Source organism: Epinephelus lanceolatus, chromosome 2 (genome assembly GCF_041903045.1).
Source record: "Epinephelus lanceolatus isolate andai-2023 chromosome 2, ASM4190304v1, whole genome shotgun sequence".
Classification (NCBI taxonomy): Eukaryota; Metazoa; Chordata; class Actinopteri; order Perciformes; family Serranidae; genus Epinephelus; species Epinephelus lanceolatus.
Window position 1 is genome coordinate 52,444,548 of NC_135735.1, and position 18,518 is coordinate 52,463,065.

Genomic DNA, 18,518 nt, shown 5'->3' on the forward strand with positions numbered 1-18,518 from the left:
GAGACATAAATACCACGAAGATGCAACATGGTACACAATTATAAAAATATAAACACACTTGAAGCAGGCTGAGTACAAAAACATCAGGTAGGACCATCATACAGCATCAAACATGCTACAAGAGGCACCTCTTACAATAAATGGAAAAAAATGCACATCAATGAGCAGCAAGGGCACAGCAGTATAAGTATTAGTGTAAGTATACAGCAAAAACAGAAATACATGTAGACCAGCAGAGTTAGAGCAGTTTAGAGAAAGGGTCTCATGTCACATTCTTCATTAAGGCCTTTGGGTGACAAAGTGTTAAGAGTGTATATCCAAAACAGTTCATGTTTCAGAAGCAGATTGTTAATGTCCCCCTCTCGCTGTGGAGGTTGAACATGCTCAATGTAGATAAGAGAAGCGACAGGATAAGTTTAAGTTTAAGTTAAGTTTTAAGTTTATTCACTTTATTAATCCCCCTGAGGGGAAATTCAATGTTTTCACTCTTGCTTGTCAATTACACACAGGTCTGAAAGACACACACATTCACAAACAGGACCTATACATGCACAAAGTGGAGAGATCTCAGAGTGAGGGGGCTGCCCTTTGGTCAGGCGCCCCGAGCGGTTGGGGGGTTCGTTGCCTTGCTCAAGGGCACCTCGGCAGTGCCCAGGAGGTGAACTGGCACCTGTCCAGCCACCAGTCCACGCTCCATATTTTGGTCCGGACGGGGACTCGAACAGGCAACCCTCCGGTTCCCAACCCAAGTCTCTATGGACTGACTGGCTACTGCCGCCCGCGATGGTTCATCAAATTAAAATGACAGGCAACTGGACTTTACTGATCATGATTTTTGATGGTACTTCTTTGCTCTGAGATTCTATTCTTCAGAGGTCTGGAGGTCTTGCCAATGTAAGGAAGGCCGCAGGGGCACTATACCATTACTGGTCTTACAGGAAATGACACCTTTTAATTTGAGAACCTTACCAGTGTGTGGGTGGTAAAAAGTCTTTGTTTTGTGGGTGAAGTTGCACTGCTGGCAGTTGCCCCATTTGTAGCTACCAGGTTCAATTGGACTCAGGACAGAGGTAGATGGAGGAGGAGAAGGGCAATCAGCCCTTACAAGCATGTTCCTGAGGTTAGGGGGTCGTTTGAGCACAACACGAGGTGGCTCGTCCAGCTGTCTTTTCAGGGAGGGGTCTGTGGCTATCACATGCCAATGTTTTTTAACCAGGCTGGAAATGTCATGAGATATAGGTGAGTATGGAATGGCACAGGTGAGTATTTTGTCTGCTGTTTTGCTCCTGGTGTTGTTCAAAGAGTTAGCTTGTGTGGACTCAGCAAAGCGGTTGGAAGCCTGTGTTGCCCACTCCTCTTTGTAGCCTCTCGTGAGGAACCTGTCTTTTAAGTCTGTAGCTTTTTCTTTAAAATCCTTGTCAGAGCTGCATATACGGCGGACACGGTGGAACTGGGCTATGGGGAGACTTTTTTTCAGAGGTGTAGGATGATAAGACTGTCCATGCAGAATAGAGTTTCTGTCAGTGGGCTTCCTGTATAGAGAAGTACTGAGCCCATCATGTTAATGACCAGTATGTCTAAAAAGTTCATTTTGTGCTGGTCATGGGACATAGTGAAGTTCAAATGTGAGTTTTGTGTGTTCATAAAGTGCTGAAACTCATTAAGTTTGTCTTCTGTGGAGGTCCAAATGAAAAAAATGTCATCAATGTACTGCTTATATGTGGAAATGTATTGGAGAAATGGGTTCTTAGCTGGGTTCAGTACAATTTCTTGTTCGAAGAGTCCGACATATAAGGAAGCGAAGCTTGGTGACATCTTTGAACCCATGCTGACACCAGATACCTGCAAAAAGAAATCTCTGTCAAACAATAGTTTGTGGTGAGCACAATTTCAATCAGCTTTGAGATGCAAGCTTTACTAGGCATGTTGGACAGTGGAGGAGTTTGTTCACGTGTATGTAGAAAGGCTTTAGCTGCTCTTAAGCCCCCTTGGACCGGCACATTAGTGTACAGGGACTCTATATCCATAGTGTTGGGGTCAACACATTAGGCTCACCAAGGGACACCAAATATGTTGGGAACATAAATTCGGGCTTCACACAGAGGCACCAAATATGTTGGGATTTAATCAATGACCTAACTGCAACTATCACAACAATAACTCAGTAAACAGCATCAAATCACATACAACAAGTTAAACAGTCTTACTTAGCCTGTAAAGCTGTGATAAAGCTATGCCCAGTTGTTACGTTACCGATCCTTGAATGGATGGGAGAAAGAGTCGCTTTGTGGTGTGTTGCTTCGTTAGCCGACAGAAGAAGGCTGGGAAGATGGTTCCAGGCGCAGTCTTTGTTGGGTCCTTTGTTCCAAAGGTGAAACTCAGAGGAAGCTGGTCACTCAGGGTTTAGCAGAATTAGATGCTGGGTGCTAACTCACTTAGTTCCTTGTTGCTGGAAAGCTAGTTGCAAACCTTGTGTTTGCAAGAAAGTCTGTGATCAATTGCCCTCCCTTTAGTGGTTTGGGGCTATGGAGCAAGGGTCTGGGCCTCTGCTGTTCCAGGCCCAGCCGGAAAGAGGTGTGAGCTGCTACAGCAGCTGGAGCAAGAGAGAGAAAGGCTTGGAGGGAGCAGAACATGCCTGTGACATCACAGAGTCACATGTCACTGTAAAAGTCCTGTCCAATCAAGTTGTGTGAGGTGAGACCTCCTGTGGAGATGGATGTCACATAGCTCTCTTTGTTTGGAGAACAAAGAGCATGCAGAGGAAAATCTGCAGTTTAGATTTTACCAAATGATAAATCATCTGTGGTCCTGTGAATCCCAACAATAGTCACCAGCCGGTGGTGACTGTGGCTGGGTGGGACATTTTGTAAAGTCTTTAAAAAGTCCATAGAGTCTTTAGTGTAGGAGGGGAGAGCTGACACACAAGGTCATTGTCATTCAAAGTGCAGACAAAGGGGGGGCTCTGGTGATTTTAGATCGATCTGCCTACAACCGAGAAGCTATGAGACAGCTCAGCAACAGTTTATTTTATTGCAAACTCCAAGGCAATCCGATCACAGACTTTAAAACCAAAGTGCATGACTGTCTTAAAGAACTTCTGAAAAAAGGAGAAATCACCAAAGATGAATGTACCTTTATGTTGGTCAACTCTCCGGTCACACCAGTTTTCTATACTTTGCCCAAGATCCACAAAGATTATGTTGACCCCCCCCACCCCCCCGGCAGACCCATTGTGGCTGCTATTGGCTCTTTAACTGAGAAAATTTCAGCCTTCATTGACTACTTCCTCCAACCTTGTGTGTCAGCTCTCCCCTCCTACACTAAAGACTCTATGGACTTTTTAAAGACTTTACAAAATGTCCCACCCAGCCACAATCACCACCGGCTGGTGACTATGGATATAGAGTCCCTGTACACTAATGTGCTGGTCCAAGGGGGCTTAAGAGCAGCTAAAGCCTTTCTACAGACACGTGAACAAACTCCTCCACTGTCCAACATGCCTAGTACAGCTCTCTGAGTCTCTTCATTTCAGTGTTTGCTGAAGTTGAGCATTTTCCTTAAAGCATCTTAAAGCTGATTGAAATTATGCTCACCACAAACTATTTCATGTTTGACAGAGATTTCTTTTTGCAGGTATCTGGTGTCAGCATGGGTTCAAAGATGTCACCAAGCTTCGCTTCCTTATATGTCGGACTCTTCGAACAAGAAATTGTACTGAACCCAGCTAAGAACCCATTTCTCCAATACATTTCAACATATAAGCAGTACATTGATGACATTTTTTTCATTTGGATCTCCACAGAAGACAAACTTAATGAGTTTCAGCACTTTATGAACACACAAAACTCACATTTGAACTTCACTATGTCCCATGACCAGCACAAAATGAACTTTTTAGACATACTGGTCATTAACATGATGGGCTCAGTACTTCTCTATACAGGAAGCCCACTGACAGAAACTCTATTCTGCATGGACAGTCTTATCATCCTACACCTCTGAAAAAAAGTCTCCCCATAGCCCAGTTCCACCGTGTCCGCCGTATATGCAGCTCTGACAAGGATTTTAAAGAAAAAGCTACAGACTTAAAAGACAGGTTCCTCATGAGAGGCTACAAAGAGGAGTGGGTAACACAGGCCTCCAACCGCTTTGCTGAGTCCACACAAGCAAACTCTTCACTGCAAAAACTCAAAATCTTGCTAAATATAATTTTCTAATTTCTAGTCAAAATATCTTATCACACTTAATACAAGACATAATCACCTAAAGAGTAACATTTAAGTTAGATATAGGAGCTTGTTTTTAGATGGTGCATCTTGAATATCTTGTTAAGTGAAATAGTCTTGAAAACATCTTGTTTTGAGTCATATCTCAGATGAAACAAGCTTTTTTGACATGTCATAAGGTTTTTAAGCTGCTGTATTATTTGTAAAAGATGAATCGTCTTGTTTCAAGAAATACACTTAACTTGAATTGAGACAACAAATCTGCTTTATTGAAAATTGCTATTTTTCTTACAGATCCATCAAACCATGTCCATGTGATATGTAAAAAAGACAGAAGCAAAAGCTGGAATTAAATTTCCTTCTCTGTTCTGTTACACTCTGGACAGACTGCAACACATTATTCCAAAAATAAGAAGTAGTTAATTGTTTGTTACTGTTTAAAAAAGTACAAATAGCCAAAATACCCACACTCAATACAGACTTAAGAATGATGTTTGATGATGTCTGTGAGATCATACTTCAGTGGAATGTACTTGCTATTATTGAAATTTACATAGTAGTATGGTGTATAATCAACAAGCTTTTGAACATCAACGAAAATGTTGGCTTGAGCTAGGGAGGGAACTTCTACCTCGTGAGCTAAATAATAATCATTCCACCCAACTGTAGAGAGAGGGTGGCATTCAAAACAATACATTGACAAATTTAAAACATAGATGTTATTCACAAGTGCAAACTCTGGAGTATCACTGATGACATTAGAAATAACCAAAGATTTTCCACATGTATGCTTATTTCCATGTTGCATAATCCACTGTACCGAAACTATATGTTCAACATGCTCTATTCCTAAGAAGTCTTTAATTTTTCCTTTCACATAGTGAACATTTTTCACCTCAGAGGCTAGGCCCATGTCAACTTCACTTGAACAAATTGGATGCTTCTTGTGCACATTCTGACCGCATTCATAAAGTTGGTTATGCTTCACAAGAGACTTGCAGATATTTTTAAAACTACTTTTCAAAGCCCACTGCTTAAAAAAGCAATGCTTTGACTCAAAGCGCATACACATATGTCTCACTGAAGGACCAAGTGCCTTAATCTGAGAAGGAAGATGCAGCAAGTAATGCTGTTTAGGTATAATATTTGCATCTGGAAACAGTTGTTTGAAATGTTTTAAATGTTGCTCTATTAAAAGCTTCAGCCTTGAACGAGTTGAGAGAGCAATAGTAAGTGAAAACAGAATTTTGACTATTTCTAACAACTTAAGTATCATTTGTGTGTAATCATTTTCTCCAATTTTGTCAATGAGAAATAGCAGGATCTTTAACAAAACCAGCATCTGCCCAGCTGACTGCTTCAATTTATTGTCATTTGATGACAGTGTATTTACAGATATGGTGCAAGGCTTATCTCTTGCATCCACAGGAGAATAAGGGAAACAAATAATTGCACTGTTGAATGTGTCTAAGTCCATATGCCCCGAAAGCACAAGATGCTTTAAAACACATTTGATTTCATATGGGGCAACACCTTCAAGAATGACATGCATGATGTCTTGTGGGGTTTGATTGATTATATCAAAGTGAGGAAATTCTGTTAATTTGCTTCGCCTGTTTATACCATATGTCATTTTTAGATTGTCTTTCAGAAAGTCAGTGTTCACCTTTTCAATGCCATTACATTACCTGTTATGACTTGCCATTGTCCTTTTAACAAACAAATCTTCACTAAATTGCTTCTGCATGTCTTCAAAGTTGCATTCGCAGTGCCTGCATTTACTGTCGGCAAACCCCACTCCTATCTTAAAACCAGCCACTTCATGCTGAGCTAGAGTGTCTCCGCACACAGATATGAGTGCCCCATAAATTGTCCTCTCACCATCTGGAGTGACAACCTGGACACCATCACACAGCTCCATGAAGTCACGGTTAATCCTCTCAAATATCTCATCAATACCACAATGGGAAAGATCTTTTGATTTTACCATGGCAAGCAGACGAATGGCAGCAAGTCTTGATCAGTATTTAGGGCTGATGTTACCTAAGGTGTAATAAATCAATAGCAATTTGTTTTTGTTTGTCCGGGATCCAAGAGGAGCTCAATTTCATCTGTATATAAAATTAACTGCATTGCTGTGGGAACTTTCATAAACAGTGGGTGTGACTTAAAAATGTCTCCATCAATGAAATCATGAAAAAATCCATCCTTGCATGGCTGTGGCCTCTCGTCAATCATTCCAATAATTCTTGGATGTGATAACAGCTGCTCCAAACTTTTCACCAACGGTATATAATGAAAACAATGATCCTTAATGGTAAGAACTCTGGAGTCTCCATGTTTCACGTAACATACTGTTTGTTTTGCGACAACAATCTCTGGTTCAGCTGGTTCTAACAGTTCTTTGATGGTCTTATCCTGCAAATGGGTGGAAGCAATTTGACTGACAGGGTCAACAAACTGGTCAAATATCCCCATTGCGTCACTCTTTAGTTGATCCAGGTCCCCAGAATGTCTCTCAATCATGTTGGTCATTTGCTGTTTTAGGTGCTCCAATAATGCGGCCTGATACTGCTGGACTCCACTCACCATTTGGTTAACAGCTCTCTGGGGAGAAAAAAAAAATTAAAAAAAAAAAAACAAACTACATTATAAAATTCATATAAAAATGCAGTCAACACGCAAACTCACAGAAACACTTTACCCTTCAGTTACATAGTTAGTGATATTTATTGATAGTTAGTATATTTATTTATTTCATTTTTATTTTGTACCAACACAGAATATAATGTTTTTTTTCGTATTTTTCACTTTCTTTTTTCCAACACAGAACATTAATTTCAACTTTAGAATTACAACAATATTTAGCAAGTAGAACAAGACGTGCTTTCCGGCCACCAGATGGCGCTATTTTCACCGTCTTAATTGCTGCTGAGGCTGTCAGACCATAGATTTATTTATTATTTTATCAACTTTGCTTCAACCGATCACCACCAAAACTTTATCATCTGTTCCTTGTCCCATTATCCACCTTTACTGGAAATTTCATCAAAATCCGTTCAAAACTTTTTGAGTTATTTTGCAGACAAACAAAAAGACCAACGGCAGCGAAAACATAACCTCCTTGGCGGAGGTAATGAAATAATACTGCCTTCTGCAGCTTTAAGACCTTGTCTACAGTTGTCACAAGTGGACAGTGCTAAATAAAAGTGTAAGTGTTGTATGTATTATGTTGTCAATATTCTTAGCTCATGCTCAGTAAATATAGTGGATGGGCAGTTTAAGCTTATTGCTTTCAAGCTTGCTACTAAAAATGAAATACAATTAATTGGAAAATAAATTACCTGTGTCAGTCGATGGGTTTCTCTGGCTTGAAGAAGAAAGGCAGTTGCATGTTTAGGTAGGTCAACATTCATGCGACCTTCTCCATCTTCTTGAAATTCACTCTGAAACAGGTTAACCACAAACATATCTATTAAAACAGGAAAAATATTGGCATTGGTGGGTAGCACCACCAGACAATCTGACAGTAACTACCCAGGTAATCTAGCTAGCTAGATTTCTTCCTATAAAAAGGTATAAGATGGGTATATTTTTACTGATTGATGTCTTTATTTTGAGTATGTAAAATAACAAAAACAACAAATAATAAAAACAAAACTGTAAAAAAAAAAAACAATGACTTTGACAGTATCAGAAAAAATCTGTACTTCCTGAGTGTTAAGATTGACACACATACTAAATAGTAACCCTTCACTTGCTCTCTTGCCAATAAATTAACATTACTATAGGCCTTTGAACTGAACTTGTATTCCAATAAGCTAATAAAGGAGGAAACTGGTTTGATTACTCGTTAGTAGTGGAATTACAGTAACGCATTACTTTCAACACTGCTATTACTTTCGCTTGAAATTACAACCAGAGTCTGTCATTGACAAAAACAAACACGTTTAGTGGACGTGCTCGGATCAGACACAGCCCGTTTTGTGCTTGTGTCACGACTTGTGTACGACTTACTGTTGGGATGGCGATGCTTGAGTCCTCCACTTCAGGCACAGGGCTTGCATTACTTTGATCGTCTGCTCCGGGTAAACTGTGTCGAGTCGGTCCTTCCGCCTCCGCGGCTTCAACTTGGAGAAGATGATGCGCGTGTGTCCGCTTTACGTCATAGTAGAAGGAGTTATACACCCTGTACTCACTCGGACAGCCATCAATTCCACACATCACGCGAAAGTCTGGGCTGCTACTGTACATGGTGTTAATGTGACTCAAAAGTTGTTTCAGAGTCAATGCCACAAATATGTAGCATAAGAAACAACGCCAAATCATGTTGGAAACAGACGGTCACAGGTGGGTAGCCAAGGTGGTGTAGTTCAGACTGCCGTAAAACAACTCGTTGCTATGGTTACACCCGCCACCTAGCTGCCGCAAATGAGAATGTGGGCGTACACTAACGTTATGACATCAACTTGGATTTGAACTTGGTTTGGGACCGACCGACTGGAAACCGTGTTTCATTTCAAGTAAGTTAAAACGCTGTATCCACTGCTCAGTTTGTAGTTCACATCACACACCCTTTGAGTATTATTGATGTTTCAATGTGTTTTCAATGTTTGTGTTTAGTTTCCACCAAACAGAGGCAGCAAGCGCAGCACGAGGCGAGCTAACGTAAGCGGGGCTAACTAGCTAAGTTAGCTAAGTCAGTCAGCTAACAGCATGGAAGAATTGGATGATGTCGCAGTGTCGACTTTAAGAGGTAATGTATGGAAATATTCTTTAACATATTATATGAACATATGAATGCAGAGGTGTGTAAATTGAATTAGTTTACACATAATTGAAGTAGTGTTGCACTGTATACTGGTACCAACGGTAGACCGCGGTATTAAAACACCATGGTACATATGATACCATAATGTTGGAGTACCATAGTACTATGGTACCTCACAGTACCACTACTGTGGGATAAGTTCAAAGTCCAATTGCAAGAGGGTGACTCAATATGCTGCTGCAGTGGTTTGTTTTCCAGTGACATTTCAGGTATTAGCTGAGCTATTGAGTATCTTTAAGCAGTGAAAGTTATTATTTATTTATTTTTACTTGTAGGCTAGATTTGTTTATGCTACAGTGATTTGTTTTCCACAGAGCTCTACTGTGGGAGCATTTTACTGGCATTTGCGACTAAAAATAGTTTTGTGCGAGCAAAGGAAATCATTCAGGAGCACGCTGTGCATACAGATTTCAACCAGCAGCAGAAATAAAAGGCGAATTCAGTCAGTTTCTTAGTGATGTGGCCTAAACTAACCACCTATTTAAGTTGGTAGCAGCACATTGAGTTAACAGCACAGTGTTTTTGGAACAGCCATGGTAGTCTACATGTGTGTTCAGTTAAGTTTAGATTAACTGATAGGTGTTCAGTTATTTGATGAAGCGATTTAACCTCTAAAATGGAACAGATTGCTTATTTATACTTGTGCAGAACTGTCAGTGCTACATTGCAGTTTTTGTTATCACAGAAAACAAAGAAATGTTGCTTTTTGTGGTTGCTCATTATCTTTTATCTTATAGGAATCTGGCCAAGAACACTCAAAATTGTCAGGCAGTTCCTCCTTTAATGAGTCACCCATGCGGCAGACATCCACTCCTGTGAACGCAAGTCCTGCAAAGTACACAACCCCTGAAAAGACTGTGAAGTTATCCTTTCCAGAATATGTATTGCACATCGACACAGAACTTGAGCAAGTCCGACAACAGTACTTTGAGTTGTCGAAGAGAGACGAACAGCACAACTGCCAAATGTCAAAGGAGCTCAAATGCCGGCTCATTCGAAACACCATGACCAGTGTGATTGCAATCCTGAGGGCGAAAGGGGATGGAGAATCACACAGATACCCATCAAAGCCAGAAATCACAGCAATGGCAAAGAGAATAGTACTGTACTACCCCATGCTGCAGGACCAAGGCTTACCTACATGGGTAAGTGAAATATATCCAGTTGATGATTGTTTCATGTTGGACATTTTTAGTAGCGATTTGAAAAAATTGATTAAATGTTTTGTGCAGATCACTGTGTACACACAACTATACAAAATATTGCAAAATGTGAGATCCCCCCAAAAAAGAACCACAGATGGGAGACATTCGAAGAGGTGAGGCTGCAACTTGTCATTATTTTCATCAAAGATTAATCTGTTAATTATTTTCCAGATTAATTGATCAGTTGCTTGGTTAATAAAAAGTCCAAGGTGAAGTATTCATTTCACTGTCAGAGGACTAAAGAAGCTAGAAAATATTCACATTTGAGAAGCTGAAATCATATTTGGACACTAAAAAAAAAAGAAAAATGACTCAAAATGATCAATCGTGTTAATGTACTGGGTGACTTTGTGTGTGTTGTTTGTATGTGTGTGGGGGTATTGGTTTGTATTGTTTGAAGCACTCTGTGTTGCATTTTGTTGGTATAAAAAGTGCTATACAGATATTGTCAGATGGATTGAATGATTTAGTAGTTGACAACTAACTGATTAATTGACTAATCTTTGCAGCTCTAGAGGCGCCATCTTGAGCCGCCAACAGACACAGATGAAATCGATTCAAGCGACTCAACAATCATTCTGGATCGGTCCACAGAAGGAAGTGGCAGCCCAGGCTCGGCCAGTAAAGAAATTGAGTTAGAAGGTGAGTTTCAACTTTGAATTTTCATATTTGCCCTTGTGAGTAATTATATTTTCGATAAACTAATAAATTCACATTATTGGGTCAAGATGACAGTCCTGACATGACAGAAGTATCATCAGAGGATAGGTATTTACACTACATCTGTCCTGTTCAATTATTGTAGAAATGAACTTTTAACAGAAATCTGGCATGAAGCCATCGGTATTAATAAAAAGCTGGTATTTTATCATTTTGAACAGCTGAGTGCAGCAGTACTTTTCAGCATCTGTCTACTGGGCAATATTACTTTCTGTAACCTCTCCAGCATATCAAATGTTATGTATTTAAAACACGTGTCTCACTAGGGGCATTTTTGCTCTTTTTAATTTAATTTAATTTTTGGCTTAGGTTAAAATACCGAAATGATCCTTAAAGTACATTATCCTAACAGAAGTATGTCTGTGTTATGTGTTTAAGGAAAAAGAGGACCCCAAAGCCTACTTGAAGAAGCACCCTCTGCCCTGTCCAGTCCTGATAGTGAGTTCGTCCAACTGCCTCATGGCTGTGTGTGTAGTGGGGCTGTGTGCATCTTTGTAGGGGTGTACTTCTGTGCCTACATACAGTTGTATGTGATTGCATGACCATATGAGCTTAGAGCAAGTAGTTCTCATGCATTTAGTATACAGAGAATTATTTGATTTTTGGATGGTTTCTTTTAGTATTATCTAAATGGAATTTAAATGGTTAAAATTCCAAAAATGAAGAGGTATTTGGTAGTTAGGGTCAGGGCTGAAATTTGTTAAAATATTTAACTCCATGAAAGTTTAATCTAATATTAATGTATGATTTTTATGGCAGTTTTTTTACACTTTTTTTGTCATGCAACAAGAGATGAACTTTTTTAAACTGAGGCATATTAATTATGTATTTTTGTGTCTTAAAGCTAACAAGCCTGCAGATGTTGACTGTCCAGACACCTACAGTCCAGCAACCTTGGCCAAGCACTACAAGACCCTACAAACTTTGTATAAAAGAAAAAATCCAAACCACCAGGATGTCTCTCATCTCTTGGATTTGGAATTTGCTACCAGAAGAGCATTCATTGATTCAAATACCGACAGGACAGACTCAAGAAGGTTTTAGATGCATATCCTTGTTTCAAGGACATTGGACATGTAAGTCATTATTGACTATGCATGATTAAAATCATTGTATCACACACAGTGTTTAATATACCAATTTCCTCCTAAGTGATTCATTCAAATGTCTGTATTGGTATATTTGATATTTCACAGGTGATGGTGGAGCTTCAACGCATTTGGGATAAGGATAATACCAACTTCATCGATGAACTGAAAGGAAGATGGCATGACTTTTGCCAGAAGGTGCAGTTTTTTGGTGTATGGAAAAAGGCACTGAAACCCCCAATAAGAATGGACAACGGAAAGCAATGATGTTTTGGTGTGATTAGGGTGGACATTAAACACTAAAATAAGGCAGATACATGAAAGTACAAATGACAACGACACAGAAGAGAAACTAAATTTGAATGACGAAATTCCCACCCTGATAATGGTTGTCCCAATATTTGCTGAATGTTTTAAGTATTGTATCTGTTGTATACCTTTTTGATCAGATTTGACCTCGTGCACTTTATCCAAGTGTTTATGTAATGAATCTTTTCTGTACAGCTGAACAGGCTCTTGAGATCCTACGTGTGCTGCCTTCACTGTTCCCCTCTTCATCTGCTCTTCCAAAGAGGGTACGAGATGCGAGTGATGTCCTGGAGGTGAGCTGTTTAAATGTTGCAGGATCATTTAGACTGCATTATTGGAAAAAAATGTAACTCAAGGTGCTGCCTCCGACTACTCCCAGTGTATTTCCTGTTCACATACTATATGTTCTAAGATGTCTGTGCCTTTCAGTGTCACAGTATGTACAAAATGGATGAATTACTTGGTAGCAGGTTTTATCACCTTAATGAAAATCAAGCAAGACTAATCTAGCCTTGGTTTTTAGGTTTTTTTGGAAGGCTAGACATATGTAAACAGTAAATGTTTTGGTGATAGTTAAATACAGCACTTTTAGATGTAGCTTTCTCAGTACTGTAACTTGTCAGAATTTTGCTTTGTAAAGTTATGTGTTTGTAAAAAACCCTCTACCCACTGGCATAGGTTACAGTTTACCAAAATGTATTATTCTGACAGAAGGATGTCTGTTATGTGTTACAGAAAAAAGAAGACCTGAATGCCTACTTGAAGAAACGCCTTCTCTCCTGTCCAGTCCTGATTGTTAGTCTGTCCAACTGCCTCCTAGCGGTAGGAGATGTGCCAATAACCACCTTTCCAAAAGACCAGCTTACCAAGAGTGCTTTATACCTTATGGCCTACTACTATAGCCTACACCTTACCTATCCCAAGTGTGTAGCCACTCTCCTTTCAGTCATACAGACGGAGGTACTCTTAGACAAAATCCATGAGAGAGATCTCACATCATCTTACAAGAAGAGCATGGCTGAGTGGAAAACTTTTATTGGCCAATAAAACCAGTGGTCAGATATGGTGTAGCACTTCCTCTCTCCCTCCAAGGCTACTACAGTCCATGTTCATTGAGACTGCTTATATTTTGTGTGTGTTTGCACAAAAATCAGTGCAGGTTCTGCCTAGTTTTAAGTTAATTTTAAGTTTTCAGTTAATACTGAATTTCAACAACCATCTGTTCAGCAGAAGCAGTCACTAGTTTCGGCATATCAGTATCAACATATTGGACATTGGCAAAAAAGTCCAGCATTGTGCATCCTTAATGAATATGTTTAATGTAATGTAATGGTTACTGGTGTATTGAGGGACTAGTTGTTCATGTAAGCCCAGAACCTTTAATTTGAATGTTAAAATATTAAGCATTTTGTATTGAGAATGAATGTTACAGATTGAGCAGTCTTAGTGTGCCTAGTAGTGTATCTGGCTATGCTTTGTGTGTGCTTGTGCAAAGCACAGATTTTGCATGTGTACTGAGAGGCACATTGGTCAGATGTCACACATTTGGCATGTTCTGCTATGTTTTCATATTGCAGTTTCATAAATACTGTGAGCCCAAATGTTGGGAAAAAAAGAAACTGTCTCCTCTGCATGGGACTATTTTTTGCTGTCTAAATAAATGTTGCTTAAATGCAAGTCTACTTTTAAGTTTTTCTGTCTTATAAGAAGTAGGTGAATATCTTGAATCTAGAACAGTATTACTGTTGTAGAGCTTACAATAAGGTAAATACACTTGAGATGATGACGGGATGGAGAATTACAGCTTATTATGGCAAAAGAGCACTGCGTAATACTAGTCAGGAATGCTAACTTCAAGACATTTTTTCTCAATTGTAGTTTCTAATCTTATTTCAAGTTGGTGGTGGACTTAAATCTAGAACAGTGTCACAATTACAGAACTAAAAATGAGTTAAATACACTTGAAACAGAGGATGAAAGATGCTACTTTTGAGGAGAAAAATACTATTTTTGAGCATCACAAGCTTATTACAAGACACAAAACTTCACATTACTAGTACAATATAGCTAAGAATGAGTTTTCTCAGCTAATTTTAAGATCTCTCTTATCTTGTAAGGCTTAAATATAATGTCTTATTTCAAGAAATCTTATCAAGCGAATTTTCACTTGTTCCATTGGCAAATGTTTTTGCTTATTTCAAGCCAAAAAATCTTGTTTGCACTTTTTTTTTTACTTATTTTTGGAGTGGCTTTTTTTCCAGTGTTTGAACAACACCAGGAGCAAAACAGCAGACAAAATACTCACCTGTGCCATTCCATACTCACCTCTATCTCATGACATTTCCATCCTGGTTAAAAAACATTTTTTGTGATAGCCACAGACCCCTCCCTGAAAAGACAGCTGGACAAGCCACCTCGTGTTGTGCTCAAACGACCCCCTAACCTCAGGAACATGCTTGTAAGGGCTGATTGCCCTTCTCCTCCTCCATCTACCTCTGTCCTGAGTCCAATTGAACCTGGTAACTACAAATGTGGCAACTGCCAGCAGTGCAACTTCACCCGCAAAACAAAGACTTTTTACCACCCACACACTGGTAAGGTTCTCAAAGTACAAAAGTAGTTGTAAAAGGTGTCATTTCCTGTAAGACCAGTAATGGTATTTATTTGTTGAAGTGCCCCTGCAGCCTTGTTTACATTGGCAAGACCTCCAGACCTCTGAAGAATAGAATCTCAGAGCACAGAAGTACCATCAGAAATCATGATCAGAAAAGTCCAGTTGCCTGTCATTTTAATTTGATGAACCATCCTGTCGCTTCTCTTACCTACATGGGCATTGAGCATGTTCAACCTCGACAGCGAGAGGGGGACATTAACAATCTGCTTCTGAAACGTGAACTGTTTTGGATATACACTCTGAACACTTTGTCACCCAAAGGCCTTAAAGGATAACTTCAGTATTTTTTAACCTGGGCCCTATTTCCCCCATGTGTATGTGTGCGTATGATTCATAGGTACAACTTATTTTAAAATTCGTTCAGTATTGAGAGAGGCGAATGCAGCCGGCAGCCGCGAGGTAGATATTGAGGCAAATGCGTCCCGTATAAGTTTGCGCATTAAAAGTGCTTTTTTTCGCCACTGACCGGTTCAGATTGCCAGTGCTATCTCTGTAAATAGCATACTAAGCGTTTCGAACATTGTTTAAATAACATTACCTCCACTGTGTCTGTAGCTCTCTCTACTCGTGGGACAGCCGTTTTCTTGAGGAAGAGGTGTTTCGGGATTGGATGTCTTCTCTTCTTCGGCTGACAGTAGTCATCTTGGGAGAAGTGAGCACTGCAGACCTGATGGTCTGCAAGGCGCAGTGTCTGGACAGGAGTGTTAGCATCCATTTGTAGCACAACTAGCCACAACTTAACAATCTCACCGTCCAACAAAGGGAGCCTATGAAAGCTGTACGGGGTGTTGCGTGACATCCTGTTGTTGCAATTCAAGCACAAATACGAACCATTGTTTTCAATCGATGCAGTAAAACTCTCAATTGTACTCTGGGACAACCAGCGCCACTCTGAGCGGCGCTCAGCATGGCTCCTCTGTTTTCTTCCAGCAACAAGCACAGCTCTCGCGAAATGACGTCACAGCCGGGAGGAGGTGAAGGGTCAGGGAAACACTTAGTATGCTATTTACAGAGATAGCACTGGCGATCTGAACTGGTCAGTGGCGAAAAAAAGTACTTTTAATGCGCAAACTTATACGGGAAGCATTTGCCCCCGTTACCGTTGTAGCTCGTTTCGCAGCTGCCGGTTGCATCCACCTACCTCAGTACTGAACCTATTTTAGAACGAGTTGTACCTATGAATCATAGGCACACATACACATGGGGAAATAGGGCCCAGGTTGAAAAATACCTTAGTTATCCTTTAATGAAGAATGTGACATGAGACCCTTTCTCTAAACTGTTCTAACTCTGCTGGTCTACATGTATTTCTGTTTTTGCTGTATACTTACACTAATACTTATACTGCTGTGCCCTTGCTGCTCATTGATGTGCATTTTTTTCCATTTATTGTAAGAGGCGCCTCTTGTAGCATGTTTGATGCTGTATGATGGTCCTACCTGATGTTTTTGTACTCAGACTGCTTCAGGTGTGTTTATATTTTTACAATTGTGTACCATGTTGCATCTTTGTGGTATTTATGTCTCTACACTCACTAGGTGTATGTGTTGGTATATAGTCGAGTGTGTATATCGCTATATTATTGTTGTTTTCTACACTTTGTATAATTACTGTGGAAGTGGCATCAGCTGTTTTTTCGATCATGTGACCACTTACCCATTTAAAGATGGCGTCTCCCATTGTTCTGTATGACCTGATGAAGAAACGTCGTCATTTCACTCAGTGAATAAATTGCACTGAAGAGGAGCCCTGCAGTGTGCGAGCCTTTCTTTACCTGCTCAGCTTTCCACATTTTTGAGCTCAGCACCTGCACAGTTTTGTTTGTGGATGTGTGTGCTTTTTGCTGCTTTGAGGAATAACTTACAGGAAGTAAAGGTATTTTTACAGTCAAGATTTATTCAGATCCAGGTTAGAAAAAAAATCTACTGTATAAAAGTGCAATCAGTAGACAGCAGTTCTTCACTAGGCAGCCACATTCTGGCTGAGGTGCAGTTGCCCGAGCTGATCAAGGTCACTTGAGACAATTATTGTATTTCCAGCTGACGTGCTGCAAAGATACCAGGGGCCTCATTTATAACCATGACATATGCACAGATGATGACGTACACCACTTTCTATGCAAACATTGGGATTTATTAAAATCAAACTTGACAGAAAATGAGCGGTCTTCCATGGCAGCTCTGACCCATGCATATGCACAAAAATTGTATACTTGAGAAACTGCTACCCCCGAGGCAGAAAGATGAAAAGGAAGAAATGTGAATTTGATATCATTGTGTAAAATAAAGACAGATATAACCTGTCATGTTTTATATATGAAGAGTGTAATTGCAAAAACGGATAAACATAAGTAAACAAACATGTCTTTGACTGATGTGCACACATGAAGAACATGAGTTAGGAAACTAAAGACAAGCAGATATCTTTAGTTTAAAAGAACTTCTCGGGTCATTAAAAAGACAGATGAACTTAAATCTGTGAAATAATGATGTGAAAAGTTCAAGTGTAAATCAAGTGTACGCTACTGCCATTTTCAATGCCTTAGTCGGACAGATACAAGTGCAGAGTGTTACTGTTATGAGCAGATATATTTGCTTTATAATGTGTTTGTTTTATGTCTCTTAATTATTGTTATCGCTGTGAGTTAAATGTGTTGTATGCCATTGTAAAGCACCGTGTCACTGTTAGAAAAAGTGCAATAAATCAGTTGATAGGTAGGTATAAAAAGCAGCAATCACAGTGCGTAAAGACGCATGATGGCCTACTTGGCACTGTTAGAGGATGTGGTGGATGGGAGACTCTGGAGGGAGCGGATCTTTAGGGGCCAGCAAGACCTACTGGCCAATGATGATGAGTGGCTTATGAGCCGGTTCCGACTAATATGTGCATTGGTGCTGGATCTCTGAGCTGCACTGGGCCAAAGGCCTCTAGTTTCGCAGACCGGGCGAGGCAGAGGCGCAGTGCACCTGCGCTTTGCCAACTGGGTGTGGCCAGGCGGATTTTGCAAGTTTGGAACACCGTGCGCGCTAGCGCAGCTACTCCTCTTTCCCACCTCCGTCCCTCCTACCTGCGCAAGTCGGAAAGAGGGAAGAGAGAAGGCGTGGAGTGGGTTTTACACACATCACACCAATCAAATGAGCCCCTCTCCTCGCCCTTAAATGCGCCGCGTGAAGGCGTAATGAGAGTTTACACAATTCACCATGGCAGAAGAGAGCAGCAGCGTCAAGCCCTTTTCACACAGAGTGCGCAAAGCGCAGACCTCCGCCGATGAACCCATTTATTGTGTATGTGCTAGCGCGGCGGAAGAGTGCACCGCTCTGCCGCCGAGCTGAGCGGCGCGCGAGAGGGCGCATGTCGCGGCATCTGCGCGCTGCCAGCCTGCGCGCTGCCAGCCTGCGCGCTGCCAGCCTGCGCGCTGCCAGCCTGCGCGCTGCCAGCCTGCACGCTGCCAGCCTGCATGCTGCC

The 18,518-nt window shown here is 40.5% G+C and overlaps 1 protein-coding gene and 1 long non-coding RNA gene across 3 annotated transcripts in view; both read left to right on the forward strand.

The window, feature by feature from the left end:
- Positions 1–18,518, forward strand: part of adamts17 (ADAM metallopeptidase with thrombospondin type 1 motif, 17) — a 526,549-nt gene that overhangs the window by 426,495 nt on the left and 81,536 nt on the right. The gene's annotated exons all lie outside the window — the stretch shown is intronic.
- LOC117257345 (uncharacterized) lies at positions 10,466–15,303 on the forward strand. Its single transcript, XR_004501690.2, has 6 exons — positions 10,466–10,904; positions 11,361–11,420; positions 11,827–12,058; positions 12,179–12,268; positions 12,575–12,672; positions 13,115–15,303. It is a non-coding gene; the product is annotated as an uncharacterized LOC117257345 (long non-coding RNA).